Source organism: Sturnira hondurensis, unplaced genomic scaffold (genome assembly GCF_014824575.4).
Source record: "Sturnira hondurensis isolate 20B ecotype Veracruz unplaced genomic scaffold, ASM1482457v3 Scaffold0000780, whole genome shotgun sequence".
NCBI classification, from domain to species: domain Eukaryota; kingdom Metazoa; phylum Chordata; class Mammalia; order Chiroptera; family Phyllostomidae; genus Sturnira; species Sturnira hondurensis.
The window spans coordinates 14,280,124-14,296,837 of record NW_028073411.1 but is presented as its reverse complement, the minus strand read 5'-3'; positions in this window follow the sequence as shown (position 1 = coordinate 14,296,837).

The following is a 16,714-nucleotide window of genomic DNA, read 5'->3' as shown; positions in this document are numbered from 1 at the left end:
CTATGTTTTATGGCCACAGTAATCACAGAGCCCTTCCAGATGGAAGAGAAGCTGTCCAAAACCCCACTTTCCAAGAGCAGGAATGTCAAAACATTTTCAGGCAAGAGAGGGGTCTAAGTGTTTCAGCCAAGGTAGACAATGGTTCTTCTCTGATGAAGTCTGCCAGCAGGAACATCAATGACAAGTACTTCTTGACCCTCTGGAATAAAAAAAGACCCTTGAGAGACAGAGCCAGTGTCTGAGATGGTGAGGGAGAGCAACAAGATTTTAATAAGCCAATTTTGAGAAGGAGCACCCCAATTAGACAGGAAAATATGAGGATGTTCAGAAAATAAAGAATAGTTGGGCAGGAAGTTAGAGACTACAGGGAAAGGAGGCGGTGTGAGAAGGGCATCAGAGGAAGTGACTAAAACAGTAGAACAACGACTGTCAACCTTTTCACATCATGGCACACATAAATTAATTACTAAAATTCTGCAGCACACCAAACGGTGTATTTTATTTTTTCCAATCTGACAAAACAATAGATATAATTTTGACTGAATTACCCAAAATAATTTTAATAGTAGTTACCTACACTTTTTTGCTCCAAAGTGACTTCTTAAAACATCAAGAGTCTATACTTGTGCATAAGGATTTCTGGTAAAGAATTAATCAATCAGGTGCAACCTTAGTTTGTGATGTGACTAATAAGATGCGCCTCTGTTATGTGATCTATATACTTATGGATCAAGACAGGGCATTCACACTGATAGTTATTTTTGTGTTGGGGGTTGTCATTATTTTTTTGTTTGTTTTTAAATTTATTTAATTATTTTTCAAGTACAGTTTTCTGTCTATTACTCCCATCCCATCCCACCCCCATGCTCCCACCTCCCTCCCATTTCCACCCTTCTCAGTTGTTGTCCATGTATCCTTTATATATGTTCCTCTAAATCCCTCCCCTATTTCCCCTGAAATTCCCTCCCCTCTCCCCTCTGGTCACTCTTAGCCTATTCTCTATTTCAGTGTCTTTGGTTATATTTTGCTTGCTTGTTTGTTTTGTTGTTTAGCTTCCTGTTAAAGATGAGATCATATGGTATTTGTCCTTCAACACCTGGCTTATTTCACTCAGCATAATGTTTTCCAGTTCCATCCATGTTATTGCAAAAGGTAGGAGCTCCTTCTTTCTTTCTGCTGCATAAAATTCCATTGTGTATATGTACCATAGTTTTTTGATCCATTCATTTACTGACGGGCACCTAGGTTGCTTCCAACTCTTGGCTATTGTAAATTGTGCTGCTATGAACATTGGGGTGCATAGGTTCTTTGGGATTGGTGTTTTAGGGTTCTTAGGATACAATCCCAGCAGTGGAATTGCTGGGTCAAAAGGCAAGTCCAATTTTAGTTTTCTGAGAAAATTCCATACTGTTTTCCATAATGGTTGTACCAGTCTGCAATCCCACCAACAGTGGACCAGAGTCCCCTTTTCCCCACACCCTCTCCAACATTTGTTGTTTATTGCTTTGTTTATGATAGCCATTCTCACCGGTGTAAAGTGGTATCTCATTGTAGTTTTAATTTGCATCTCTCTGATAGCTAGTGATATTGAGCATCTTTTCATGTGTCTCTGGATCCTCTGTATGTCCTCCTTGGAGAAGTGAAGAGAGAAGACAGCAGTGCCCCTGACTAAACAGTTAGGTACTACATGTTTTAAAAATTCTCGTGGCACACCAACATGCTGCGCAGTTGAAAATTGCTGCAATGGATGAGGCATTTCGTGTGTCTAATACAAGGCTAAAGACGTCACTCTAGAAGGCACGGGAAGCCGCTGTAAGGTCATCCTACAGGTTTTGCTTTAGAACAAGAGTTATCAGAACACGGACACACTCGTTCATTTATAGATATACCCTCTATGGTTGCTTTTGCACTAAATGGCAGCACAGACACTTTGACCTACAAATCATGAAATGTTTACTCTATGACCCCTTCCAGAGAAAATTTATTAGCCTCTCTCTTGAAAATGAATTTGACAGCAATGGTCTTCTGGCCACTGGCCTGTCCTAGGAGTGGCAGGGACCAGAGGATGAGTTGTGAGGTTCTTGCTGCAATCCATTCGAGTGATATCATAAACATGGATCATGGCAGAAAACAGATGCATGATGTCATGGAGGTGGAATTGACACACTCTGTGTCTAGTTAAAAGAAGGTGTGTGTGCTCTGGTGGGAGGGGAAGTTGAGGGGAGTGAACGACTGGAGGAGGAACTGGCAGACTGAGTCTGACCACTGGGTAATGGGGTGCCATTAGCAAAAACGACAGGGGCAGGGTCAGAAATGGGGGGAGAAGGTGTTTTGGAGGGAGAGTGGTAAATTCATTTTTCTTTCCCTCTAACTGACATCATTATTTGGACATTAGCTAACAGGTGCTGTAGTCATGAGTTCCTTTTGAAAATCTGTTCTATCCAAATAGAATAATCATGAAAAAAATTCATCTGCACAATTTCCAGTGTTTAATTCATTTCACCAGTTTAACACACACCTAATCATCAGAAGGATTCTCGGCTGATCTCTCAGAACAGCTAAGAGTTTGTGGCCGGATCCTGCCGTGTTCTGCCTCAGGGTCTCTGCTCCTGTTGATCCCTGTGCCTGCGCATCACTGGGAAGCCTCCCCTAATGCTGTCCAACGTTCCTGGCTAATTTCTACTAATCCCTGAGAGTTGAGTTTAAACATCACTTCCTGTGTGAAGCGCTTCTTGAATTTATGGGCCGGAGTAGGTTCCACTCGATAATGTTCTGATGATACAGTATCTTTCCCTGTGCTGTTCTGTATCACTTACCTATTACTACTCTGTACTGCCTCCCTGGGCTGCTTCCCCTAGGTCTTCTATATTAGGAGGGTAGGACTACGTAAATATTGATATGCTCTTGCACCCTCCACGTATAATACAGTGCTTATTAGTTTTTAATGCAAATTTGAAAATGAAATGAATAATACAAGCAAACTTTTATTGAAAACTTATAGCACTAGGCACTAGACTAAGGGTTTTACAAAAATCATCAGTCTTCAGATCAACTCCTTTCAGTAGATATGTCCATGTTAGGGGAAAAGAGCCAAGGCTCAGAGAAGTAGAGAACCCTAATCTTGCTCAAGGGAACACGTATGTTAAATGGCACAACCAGGCTTTAAATCTGAGTCTATGACTCCAGACATCACATGATTCTCCATTATAGTAATCTGTCCTTAAATGAATACATGAACACAGAGAGGGAGGAAGGAAGGAAAAGAAGAAGGAAGAAAGAAAGGAAGGAAGGAGGGAAGGAAGGAAGGAAGGAAGGAAGGAAGGAAGAAAGAAATATAAGAGGGAAGGAAGGAAGAAAGAAAGGAAGAAAGGAATGATGGAAAGAAGAAAGGGAGGACAAAAGGATGAACTATTGCTTTTACAATGGAAAAATTGGATGTTGTGTTGTCATGAATAATAGTGTTTCTGTCAACAAGGGAACACACAATTAGCACTAGGGACATTATTGGAAGTGCTTTATGTATATCAATTCATTTACTCCAGCAACAACATCCTATAAAGTTCGTATCATATTATATCCAGAATTTGACCACTACACACCTGCTTCCCAACCATCACCTCTTCATCCAAACCACTGTTCTCTCTTTTCTGATTATGGCTGCAATGTCCACGCTTCTGGGCTTCACTTACAAGCCAGAGTGATGCTTTGAAAATATAAGCCACATCCTGTCAGTCATTTCTCAAATCCCCAGTGGATCCCCATTTTACTCAGAGTGAAAACCAGTTATCCTACCCTGGCTAGGTGGCTCAGTTGATTGGAGCATAATCTTGCACATGGAAAGGTTATGGGTTTGATTCCTGGTCAGGGCATGTGTGGAAGGCAACCTATGGATGTTTCTTTCTCAACATCAATGTTTCTCTCTCTTTCTCTCTTCTTTCTTCTCTCTCTAAAGTCAATAAACATATAGTCAGGTGATGATTTAAAAAAAGACAGTTATCCTAGGACAGTCAGGCTTTGACAATTTCACTCCCATCTCCGAAGCCATCTTCAACTCCTCCTCCCCTTGCTCACTCGCTTCCACCTCACAGGCCTCCCCTGCTGCCCTCGAAGATGCCAGGTATGCTCCATGTATTTGCCATTCCCTCTGCATGAATGCTGTTCCCACAAATACCTGCATGACTGACCTCCACACCTCTCAGATGCCACCCTCTCACTGGGGCCTTCTCAGTGTCAATAAAACCCCACTGCTCCTTTTCCCTGCTTGTGCTCTTCTGATTCCTCTTCCCAGACTGCCTTGCAATGTGCTATATAGTTTATTTATGAATTTGTTTATCTGTCCCTCTCCTAAAAATTTAAGAAGCTAGAGTTCAGGAATTGTCACCTCTACATTTTTAGCACCTGGCAAAAAGTAGGCACTCACTAAACTGTTGTAGAAAGCATGCATAAACGAATCCTCATTTCATAGATGAGAGCACTGGGAGACAATTGAATGGCTTGTTCAATGTTACCCTGGAAGTGACTAGACAGCCGAGTATTTAAAGGCCACAGCCATCTGGCACCAGATTTGAGTGTGGAACCACTTTCCTCAACTATTCTCAGGTGAAATAGTGGCTTTGTGGATCATGGGCCTTTAAATCAGACAGACCCAGGATGACCTCTGATTTACATATGCTGTGTGACGTTGGACAAGCTCAGTTTCTCTACCTATAAAATGGTCACATAATATCAACTCTGCAGAGATTGCATGGCATTTAAGAAAATGTATGCACAATTTTCAGTCTCTGACAAACACAGTGATGTGGAAAGTTTAGCATTTTTGTCATGATTATTAGTATGACTCTGACAGGCAGGGAGCACCCCCCACCCCAGCCCCGGATTGAAACAGAGGGTCTCAGTGCATCCAGTGCTGCTGCGGAGGCACAGATTAGCTTCCCCAGGGACTGCAGACCTGGAAGGTCTGGAATGAAGATTCTTCTCTTTTTCTGTTGGTGCCCCTGGTACAGAATGGCAGATGGACAGGAATGCAGCCACTGGGGGTGACGGTGTTTTGACTCTGACCTCAGGGCCTTTGACAGAGCCTTGTGACTTCCCCCAAAACGAATTTCTCATTCTGACTCATTTTTTCCAGGGGTGAGTGAGAAACCTCATGGCACCTCTTACTATCTTGCCCTGAAGCGCTAGCTCACTTGCAGTGGTAACTGCTAAAGCTGTGAAATGTGGAAGAAATTTTAGTTTATCAAGCAGCTAAATGTCTCAAAAAGTAAAATTTGGTTCCAAACCCTCTTAGAATCTCAAATAATTTTCTATATTCCCTGAAGTCTTCCTATTGGGGTAAGGGGATCATAGTGTTAAATAAAATTCCAGGAAAATAAGACCAAACAGTTTTCTCACTGTGGCTGGGAAGTTAAGTACTGTTAAAGAAAATTCTAGAAAAATAAGATAAAAAATGGGTGAGGATAAGAAAGAATGAAGTAAAGTAAACAAATGAGCACCTTCCTAACTGAAAGAGCCTTCCCGGGAAGCTACTGGACTCTCCCAGGTCTAAATAGCAAGGGAAGGTCAATGTGCACAGACATGATGGAGTTGAACCCCATTCTGCCGAAGACCGAGTGCTCTCTGATAAAGGGACTTGCCCCTGGGTTGATCATGCTTCTGTTAGGTAACACCCATGGAGTTCAGGACGCGAATGAACAAACAAATAAAGGACCAATAATTTGGCAAAGAGTTAGTTTTTGCATCTTTCAAAAGTTGAGGTTGTTTACTCTGTTGTTGGTTGGTGGAGGGTGGGCAGTTCGGTAAGGAGAACACTCGCCTCTCTTGTCTTCCCTAGAAGGAGAAAGGTGGCAGCCTCCTGAGGATTTGGCCCACTCCCAGCTCCACCACTCCTCCTGCCAACACAGCTAGGAGAACCGGACCCACCTGCTGGTCTGAAGAGCTCTTATCTCACCCTGATGAGCCTGGAGAAACCCAGGGACCTTCTGCCTAGGGAGCAGAGCGACCCAGCCCCATTGGCCCATGTGGGCATCATGCTATAGGCCCCTGTATAGCAATCACCTCTTATCCATAGGGGATAATTTCCAAGACCCCATGTGGATGCCTGAATGGTGGATAGTACTGAATTCCATATACATTCTTGTTTTTACACACATACAACTTTTCACTGGAAGAAAGCACTTCAGGCATATCTGAACTGCCAGCATGACTACTCTTGCACTTTGGGGTCATTCGCAAGAAGAATAAGAGTGGCTTGAACATGAGCACTGAGATACCACAAGAGTGGATTTAAAAACCTCAGCAACTAACTACTCAGTGACTGATGGGTGGGAGGAGATGCAGTGTGGGGCACTGGACAAAGGGGTGATTTGCATCCCAAATGGGATAGAGAGAAAGGGTGCAAAATTTTGCCACACTGCTCAGAACCACACATAATTTAAAACTTGTGAATGGTTTATTTCTGGAGCTTTTCATTGAATAAACTTCCTACCACAGTTGACCATGGATAACTGAAACTTCAGAGAGGGAAACCGTGGATAAGGGGGTCTCTTGCAAAGCTATCCCTGCCTTTCAAAAGTTCACTTCACACAACCTTGCTTTTACAAAAGACCTACATGAGCACTTGTTTCCCTACCCATAAGAAATCTGAAGAGGGTTTTTGCTTTTAGAGAAAAAGGCAAAAGTCGAAGATAGCATTCAGTGGTTCATTTTAGCAAGTATTGTAGCGGGGGTGGCACCTGAGCAGGGAGACTGGCCCCATTGAGCTTTTCCCCCTGGGGAGCTACACTCAGCATCTCGACATCCAGCACCAGAGCTTTGAGCTGTGGCTGTGACCATCTGTGCTTTATCTCATTTACTTTGTGCATCTGTTAGCAAGATGTGACTTAAGGTACTTGCTTCTTTGCTTTACACTATTTTGGCTTATGAATCTCCATGGGAAGTATCTGCTTTTGGACAGTGAGGGAAACCTGTAAAAACACCTCCATTTATGGCCAGTCTACCTTTGGACAGGTTCCTAATTCCCTACTGTGCCTTGTTACTTTGAGCTAGGTACTTACTAAGCACTTTTCATGCATTGTCTCTTTTCTTCCTCACTTAGCTTGTAGGAGGGAGGGGCTGTCATCCTCACCTGGCCCAAAATTGAATCCTAGGGGTTCACTTACTTTCTCAGGTTCATCCATTTTGTGAGTGGTAGAGTCGAGATATGCACAAGAGCATACTAAATCCCAAGCCACACTTGAATGGTTACTCGCTTGATTCTCTTGGGTCTGACACTCAGTCTTTAAGCCATGACTGTGGAATGCAGTTTTGGTGTCGCCTTGGACTACCGCTAAATCTCGATCCATTGACTTCTGGCAAAAGCATCCAAGGACTTCTGTTGAACTTCTCTAATCTAAAACATTGGCACATGGGGTAGCCTATGTTCCTTTCTCAGGCTGGCTGTAACAATGTGTCACAAACTGGGAGCTTATGCACTGGAAAGTTATTATCTCATGATTCCTAACTAACTGTACCTGTGAAGACTTTATTCCTTCCACATTGGTCTAGATTCTGAGATCCTGAGTATGCATGAATTTTGGAGGGATATTATTCAACTCCTTACAGACTCTGCTATGGGTTCAATTGTATTCCCCTCAGATTCATTCTTTCACATCCTAACCCCCACTACCACAGACTGTTATGTGTTTGGAAATAGGGTCATTGCACATGTAATAGTGGAGCAGAGTGGGTCCCTAGTCCAGTACTACTGGTGTCCTTATGCAAAGGAGAAATTTGGACACTGACAGGTTCAAGGAGGTAACTTGTGAAGATCAAAGAAGAAGACAGCCATCTATAAGCCAAGGAGAGAGCTGGAACAGATCTTCCCATCAGAGCGCTCAGAAGAACCAAACCTGACAGCCACTTGATCTTGGACTTCTAGCTTCTAGTGAGGCAACAAATCTCTCTGGTTAAGTCACCCAATCTGTCTTACTTTGTTCTGACAGTGCTAGCAAACTAATATAGAGAGGATATAACTCAAAGAACAAGAAAGGGGTTTGGGGAATGACCAGACCTTTCCCTAAAATAAATAGACCCAGTTACGGCAGCTCCAGGAAACTAATATAGGGTCCAAGTACACTGTATATCAGACAAGTACAGCCCAGTTTTTGTAGAGGCCCATGGATTAAGGTCTAGCCCTAGAGAAAACTAATAAAGACCTCAAAAACTGTCATTTAGTCATGCTTTGCCCTGACTCTTCCAATTCCTAAATTAATGATCATACCTCATGATTAGGGTCCATCCAATCCCTCCCTTTATTCAACAATTATTCATTTAGGTCCTCACTCTGTGCCAAACACAGTGTAAGTCTTTTGGGAGTTTCATAGTAAACTAAGTGAGCCCCTGACTCAGGGAAACTTATGATCTAGTGGGAGAAACAGAGAGGAAAGAGGCAAAGGCCAGGGTAGGGATGCAGGTAACAGCACAAAGATGGGGCTAAGCTTGGAGTGAAAGAGAAGCATGCAACACAGAGGGGGGCACTTGGTCATGCCACAGGATTGGGTTGGTTGGCCAGAGGTGGTGCATGTCCAAGCCCAGGCACAAAGGATAAAGACGTACTTTGCAGAGGAGTCAGCCAGTGAGAAGAACAAGCCCAGAAGGCATGAGGGAGCATGGCACATACTTGAAATGGCAACAAGCTTTGATTTTCCAGACCATGATAAGAGGAGGGGTGAGAGTACAGGAGCAAGGTCACAAAGCCACCTTGCCACAGATGGAAACTGACTTGATCCTGATGGTGAAAAGGAGCCACCAGGCAGGGGGGCGACTGGATCAGATCTGAGCTTCAGAACGATGTCCTGATGGCCTGAGCTGGGAGGCTGGATGAGAGGAGACAAGAATGAGGCCAGGAGGGCTTCCCATACCTCTCTTCATGATCCCCAACTTGTCTCTCCATGGCCTGCCCCTTGCCGGGTGCTCCCTGCCTACTCTGGCTGGAGCTGGGTGGGATGTGGGAGCTGTCAGAACTCTAAGGACACAAGAAAGCTCACACACGTCAGACTTCCAGGCCAGGGTTTCTTTGGTTCCTGAACTTGGAAAAGCTACTCTCACAAATGCCAAGACTTTAATATCTCCAGCTGCCCAGGGCAGAGGCCGATGCATCAATGCAAATTAACTCAGCACGCAGAGTATTCTGGACTAAAATCAAACGGTTTTACTCCAGTTCAGTCAGTTACTTCTCCTCCCCAGGCCTTGATTTTCCCCTCTAGAAAGTATAAGAGTTAGGCTAGGATACCTTTCAGGCTGCTTCCAAGCTTTGCAGAGTTTTACACAATGTAAAAATGATTGATGGGACAGCTAATGCCTCTCAATATGCTGTGCCTTGACTAATAAAAAGAGTGATGATGCTAGGAACAAACTAAAATTTGCATTTTTGAGCACCTACTATGTGCTAAGCACCATGTTTATTGCATTCCATATATTATGTTCCTCAGAGAAGCTTTTCCTGACCACCTGGGTTACCACATTAATCTAATTTATCACATATCCCTACTGAATTCATGTATACATCTGTTTCCCTGTATCTCTTTTACTAGGGTTTTGTATTATTTACTGCCATATTTCTAGAATAAAGAACAATGCCTGACACATAATAAGTTCTCAATAAATGTGTGTTGGATAAGTGAATTCTGAGCAAGGTATTACCATTGATGACTATGGGGACAGACTCAGAATGGCAAAGTTGTCCAAAGTTACACAGACAGTGAACTTGGAGTGGAATAGCTGGGTTCGAGTCAGATCTGGATGCCAAAGCCCACAGGGTAGCCCCTCCATTACATCATCTTTTCTTACTGAATTTAAGTCTCTTTCCTTACCCTTAGGCTCAAACTCCTAATCTTCAAAAATAAAATAAAACAGCTGGGGTGAAGTGTCTGTGTTGGGTTCAGGAAGTATGTACATGACAGAGTGAATATGATAATAAGAAAAGACATCGGTAAAACTTGGAGGCTCATTATCACCTTCCTTTGGCAGCCCAGCCCTGGCACTTGTCAATTCTCACTTAACTCTTCTTTCATTTCTCCCTTTCAACTGGATTCAGGAGAAAGTCTCTATTGTTGCAAGAGGGAATCATTGACTCCATTTCTTTCCCCTTGAAGACAGAATAAAGCACTTCGATTCCAAGAACTCCCCTAAGCGATTAGTACCATTTTATGCAGTGCTTAGAGAGTTCTGGATTGCAAGCTTCTGACAGCTGGAGAGACCCCTTGAACTTTCCATCTCTATTTCAAAAGAAATGAAAGACACAGCAACTTAATTCTTTCCAAATGAAGTATAATTCGGCTCTGGATTGGAGATCAGGGAAGAAAACACCATTCTCTACTTTATAGAACTGCAGTTTTATACGTAACTCTTTAAATTCCCTGGACTCCATTTTCCTCATTTTGGGTACGAGAGAATAAGGCTATGCACACAGAGTGGGACTCTGGGCCAATGTGATAACTTGATGGCTAGCCATCCTGTGGGTTGATGTGGTCTGAGAACATGCGGTCAGCCCAGCCTAGAAGCTGTATCAGAGCAGCCAAATATCCAGACAGCCAGCTGTGGACTTCCCGCATGGAGGTGCCTGATCTTTGTGCTCTTTGCTGAGAGTGAACGGCTGCTTTGATTAACTGGCAGCAGATGCAGTAGATTAATTGGAGCTAAAATTATAGTTGGACTGTTCAGTTGTTAAATCATTCAAAAGGTACAGCAGTAGGCAGCTTCTGAACGGATGCTCAGTAGTCCCCATGGTTTTCGCTACATGCACAATCCTCTGCCCGTGAGTGTGGGTTAGAAGTGACACAGTGACTCCCTTGTAGGAGAGAGCAGGACGAACAAAATGTAGCTGGTCCGATTAAGGTAGCATAAAGTATATAAAGCAAAGTGGAGCCACTAATGTCAACCCAAATGGTTGTCAGTCAGCCATGACACTTTGGTTCAAGGAGGAAACTACTTAAGTCAGAGCAGAGGTGTCCGGCAAGGACAGACATGTCCTTGTGATAACTGCATGTGTGATCAGAATTGCCATGTATGCAGAGTGGGGCCACCCATAGATAGGCTTCTAGGAAAATTCTCCACTTGCCATCAGGGGTGCCAGGACACTTATCAAAGGACCCAGAAGGGTGGAGCACACCACTTTCAAGGTACAACTGAAGCGGGTCCAGACTACAACTGAGACAGCTGAGCTCTACTCTGGTTCTGCTGAACACCACCCTGGTCTCCATTGGCATTGGCCGCTGGAGGCTTTGTCCTGCTGGACTGAGGACGTGATCTGTCTTGCTGCCCACTTAGTGCCAGACATCCTTCCTTGCAACAACTTCCTTGCCCACCATGCTGTCTCCTGGATCAGCAGACAGATTCTGGGGCTCAGGTTCATCATCCCGCAATGATTGCTACGCGTGTGTGTGATATTTCTCTTAGATTGTTAGAGTGTGAGTAGGGTATTGTGTGTGTTGATGTTCTACTTTGAGTGACCCTGCATTCAACAAAAGCTGAGTGGATAGCTTAGTTACTGTGTGAAACTCTTGTCTGTACCTTGGTGCCAGGAGGCTCAGCAGGCAGCTAGTCAAGCAGTTGCCCAACTGACTTATAGGAAAGACTACATCACGAACATATACACATGATGCTTGTCATTAACAGAACATGCCAAGAGTGTCACTTTTTAGATGAGGTTATGAGAAAGTGTAACTTTCATCTCTCTCGCTTGCTCTTCTTACTCGTATGCAGCAAGCTGCCTGTGACGAAGTCCAATGGTAACAAACACAACATGGCCATCATTCAACAGTCCCCAAGTAGCTGAGGCCTTCAGCTCAACAGCCCGCAAGGAACAAAATCTTGCCAAAAGGCAAACAAGTGAGCTTGGAATCAGTTTATCCCACTTATAAGCCTTAAGATGACTCATGTTGTCCTATCCAAAGTCTGGACTGCACCTGAGAGTTACCCTGAACTAGAAGATGCTGCTAAGTTCTGTGTGGATTCCTGACCCACAGGAAATATGAGAAAGCAAAATGTGGTTGTCTGAAGCCAATCAGTTTAGAGTAATTTGCTACCCAGCAAAAGATAACTAATACAGGTCCTTTTTACCTAAAGATCGACCAAAAAAACTTTTGGAATCAAGAGCGTTCAATAAACTGAAAGGATGATAGACAATAATTCAGCAAAACATGTATTTAAAAATAATTAACCAGAATATATCCCACTAACCATAGCCAAAGGAATAAAAGACTTAGAAGTAATTTTAACAAAAATATGCTGAGATACTTGTGGAAAATTTCAAAATTTTATTGAAAAATATAAAATAATACTTGAGTAATCAGCATAGAGCATATTTCTGGATAAGTAGACTAAAGGCTGAACTTTTATTTATTTTCAAATAGCTTTAAAGTAGAATGCAATTTATATCAAAATCATGACAGATTGTCTGCTTAACTAGGAAAGATTAATCCAAATTTATCTTACAAGAAAAAAGTGTGTAAAATAGCAGGAAATTATTTTGAAACAGAAGTCCGTTGTGGACAACTAATATTATTAGTTACTAAAATAATATAAAGCTACAAATATCAAAAGGGTATGATTCTGACCCAGGCCTAAACAAACAGATGAAGAAAATATACATGCCAGAAATACAACTCCTGAATCTTAACAGTTTTGTATCTAGTAGATAAATTTACCAGAGTGTTCAGATTAGAGCACATATAAATTAAAACAAAGTAATGAACAAAGAAACGGACAGTACATAAAAAGATGATGTGAATTCATTGCTGAGAAATCATATTTGCAGCAAACATAGGAGAGGGTTGTTTTCATTAATGAACAAATGACACAAACAAACGAGTAAGAACAGTACCTGAACTTCTACAGAGAATGAGAAGACAGCATTTTTCCCATACTAGATATGCATTTGTTTAAAAAGCAATGGTAAGTTCAGACTCACCACTCATCCAAGTCCTGCAAAATTTGAATTATCACAATGCTATCTCATTGCTTAAACAGTATCAAATTTGCACGGATTTTTTTTCAGGTCAGTATGGAATGCTTTCAAGTGCATTGAAAGATGAGAGATCTCATGCATTGCTAATTTTTGTGTAAATTGTTGTAAACCTTTAGGAGAGCAATCCAGCAAAGTACATCATAAGCTTTATAAATATCCATTATAGTTGATGTGATAGGTTCATTTCTGAAATGTGTTCTTAAAAAGAGAATAGATATAAACATATTCATCACAGCATTATTTGCAATTACAAAGATCTTAAAAGATTTTAAATGTCAACAAAGAGGGTTGATTACACATATTCTTTATTTTTAGCCATCCAGTGATATTTACATATGAATGTTATGAAAATTTTATCATAAATGACAACTTAAAGTAGAACATGCAACTGACTATAGAGGTTAGACGCATATATATCAAGATATGTAATAGATACGAATATAGGCTATATTTTCAAATGTAGCTTTAAAGCATATAAAAACAGTAGCTATGAGCTTTACTTGTGCCCAGAATGGACTAAGATGTTCAAATCCTCACAACCCTATTGGGCAAGTGTTGTTAATACTTTGGACTCTACCATATAGACATCAGAACACACATCTAAGGTCAGAGAGCTGCTAGGCATGACTGAAATGTGAAAATTGTCCTCAAACAAAATTCCATACTCCTAACCCATGCCTTTGGGCCTATGTATTTAGAAGAAATGAAAGAAAATATACACCTAAATAATAATAAGGACTATTTTTAGGAGATGGGATTACAATGATTTATTATTATTAATGTTATTATTGTTACTATTTATTACCATCATAATTCTTTAATATCATCTTACATCTTCAATTTTCTCAGCTTTCTTAATGACTATGCATTCATTATTAATTATTTTGCATTTTGAGAAAATAAGCAAAATTAAGGGGAAAGGAGGTTTTTGTAATGGATTCTATTTCTAGACATATGAGGAAATGTATGAAAAGAATTTGACTTGCTCTAACAAGCTCATAAGAGAGATGACAGCGTGGTGACTCTGGGGTCCAAGGTGACAACATCGTCTGCCTCCAAAGATTCATCCTGTGCCTCCCTTTTATTGCCCACACCCACAAATGCAAAATGAAGCAGTTGAACCAGATGATTTTTCAGCAACCTTCCAACACTGTCATCCCACGATTCAAGTTGTGTCATTGAAGTGCTAATATTTACTTTCCCTAATAGAAATTCATGTCATGCCCCAATAATCACATAATTATTTTCTACAAAAAGAGTATGCACTTTTAGAAAATGAGTTGGGGTTTCCTCTGCTGAGGCATTTTTCTTTGTGTTTTCTGAGAATTAAAATGTCAGTCCCAGAAAGGGATGGGCTTCGGCGTGTTTGATTCCTCTCTCCCTTCCCCTCAAGTGCCCGTAAGGAAGCTGCCTGTGGGACCCTCTGTTTCGTCCCCACAAGGGTGACTGTGCTCTTAGTAAGGACCATACACTATGTGCAGGGTCTGGAAGACATTTCCAAATAAGCCTCAGATACGTCTGTGAACGCCCTGCCCCTGAGACCCCTCTAATGTTTTGTTGACACCTCTCCCTTGGAGTTGAATGGCAGTGGTCTGTTGGGTGTCGTCTGAGCTTTGGGGAAACAAACCCACATTAATGACCCCAAATAAACTATTTTTGGCACTTGGTGAGATCTTTTCCACTAAATTATTACTGTGAGTTCAGGGAATTTCCTTTCATCTTTCTACAATTACTGTAAATGGGCATTCAATAAAATAGAAGCTCTAATGCAGTCAGTCATGCTCCATTGTGCCTGTTTCTGGAGAGGGTGTGCACCGAATACCAAGTGGTAGAATAAAAGATCAGGAGCAGGTTCACATGGGAAGGCTTGAGAGCTGCTTTGACCATGTTTTGTTTGAGGTGCTCGTGAGAAAATCCAAGTGCAGAGGTGCATTGGACAGCCTGGAACTCTAGGTGCAGATCTGGAGTTGTGGGAATGTGGGTGGTCGGCTTTTTAAATTGGTAGAGGATGAGTTCACTTGAAGGAAATATACAGAGACAAAAGTATCCAGGAAAAGAAAACTCGAGAAACTCCAGTATCCAACTGGGAGATGCAGGAGATGAGGCACAGAATATGGGCATAGAGAGGGCAATGGAAGAATAAAAATGGAACTATGTCTCAGCCTCCAAAGAAATACAGTATTTCAAGTGAGTTTGGTTATTTGGGTCAACCAATGAGAAATCAAGTAAAATGAAGACTGAAAGATGTTCCTTAGATTCTGCCATGAAGGTATTACCAGAGCCTGGGAGAGAAAACCATTGCTTTTTTTGTTTGTCTGTTTGCAATCTACTCCTCTTTTCTGGGAACTGTTCCCTTCACCTGCCCCTTGCGAACAATCTCCTTCCCTCCCTAGTCAACCTGGATGCTCCTCTGGGAGCTATTCCTTGGTACAACTGCCTCCCATCTCCTGGCCACAGTTGCTTAAGTCGATAATGAATACCTGGCCTGGAACATGCCAATGAGAATGCTTGGCTGGAAATTCATATTAAGTTAATATTCAATCTAAGCTTGGTTTCTATCTTAAATTGAGAAGAAGTAAACCAATAAGTGTTGACTATGGCCCCATTTGTTCCATCCAGACCACGGGAAAGAGAAAGCTTGTCTGCAGCGAGAAGAATACTGAATGGCGTAGGAGTGTGTGTTTCCAGCTTTTCCTATGTTCTAGCTTCATTCTGGTCTTAGCTTGTGTCATTACAATAAATCCTTCTTTTTGCCTCAGTTTATTCAAAGTAGATTTTATTGTTAGAAAAATAATATCTTGAACAATGATTTTATACTATGATAGTTAATACATATTATTAGACATGTGTCACACTATTAAATATCCTTAAATCCTTACAATAAACCTATCATTGACTCCATACCATAGATGGGGAAACTGAGGCACATAGGTCAGGCAACTTGTCTGAAGTCACATGGCCAGTGGGTAGTAGAGCTAGGACTTAACACATATACTCTGGATCCACAGTGAAAATGTGATGATTTAAAACAATATAATTTCTTTGTTCTTTATTCCTCAGCTTGGCAGTTGGGGCTGGATTCAGCCAGATGATTCTGCCTGGCTGAGTGGGTCTCATTTACTATGTCAGCAGCTGGCTGGAAGTCTGCTGGCTCTGGGTAGTGTAACATGGCCCAGTTTCACTTATGACATCATCTAGGGTGATAAGACAATTGGACTCTGTCCCTTTTATCATTGACGAGGATTGTTGAAGCTTGTGACATTCAGGATCCTAAGAAAGGGAAGAGGGCAAGCCCTGATGTGGAGGCTCTTTTCAAGTGTCACTTGTGCTAGACTTTGTGACCAAAGTGAGCCATGTGGTCAAGCTTGGACTCAGAGTCATTGAAAAAGCATCATTTTGGGGGCATTACAATGAAAATGTCAGTGTCTGCCGCGGGCCTTCATTTTCGTGGGCCCCAGTCACTTATTTCTCAGGGAAGGATTACGGCACTGCAGGTCTTTCCCTTTCGGAAGTCAGGTCAGCCCGCGTCCGGCCGTGCGCTCTGCTCAGCTCCAGAGTGACTGTCGTGTTGACGGAGGTTAAATCACATCATCTTTTTTTAACTTTTATTGAATTTATTGGGGTGACATTGGTTAATAAAACATATAGGTGTCGGGTGTACAGTTCTACAATACACCCTCTGTATATTGTATTGCGTGTTCACCACCCCAA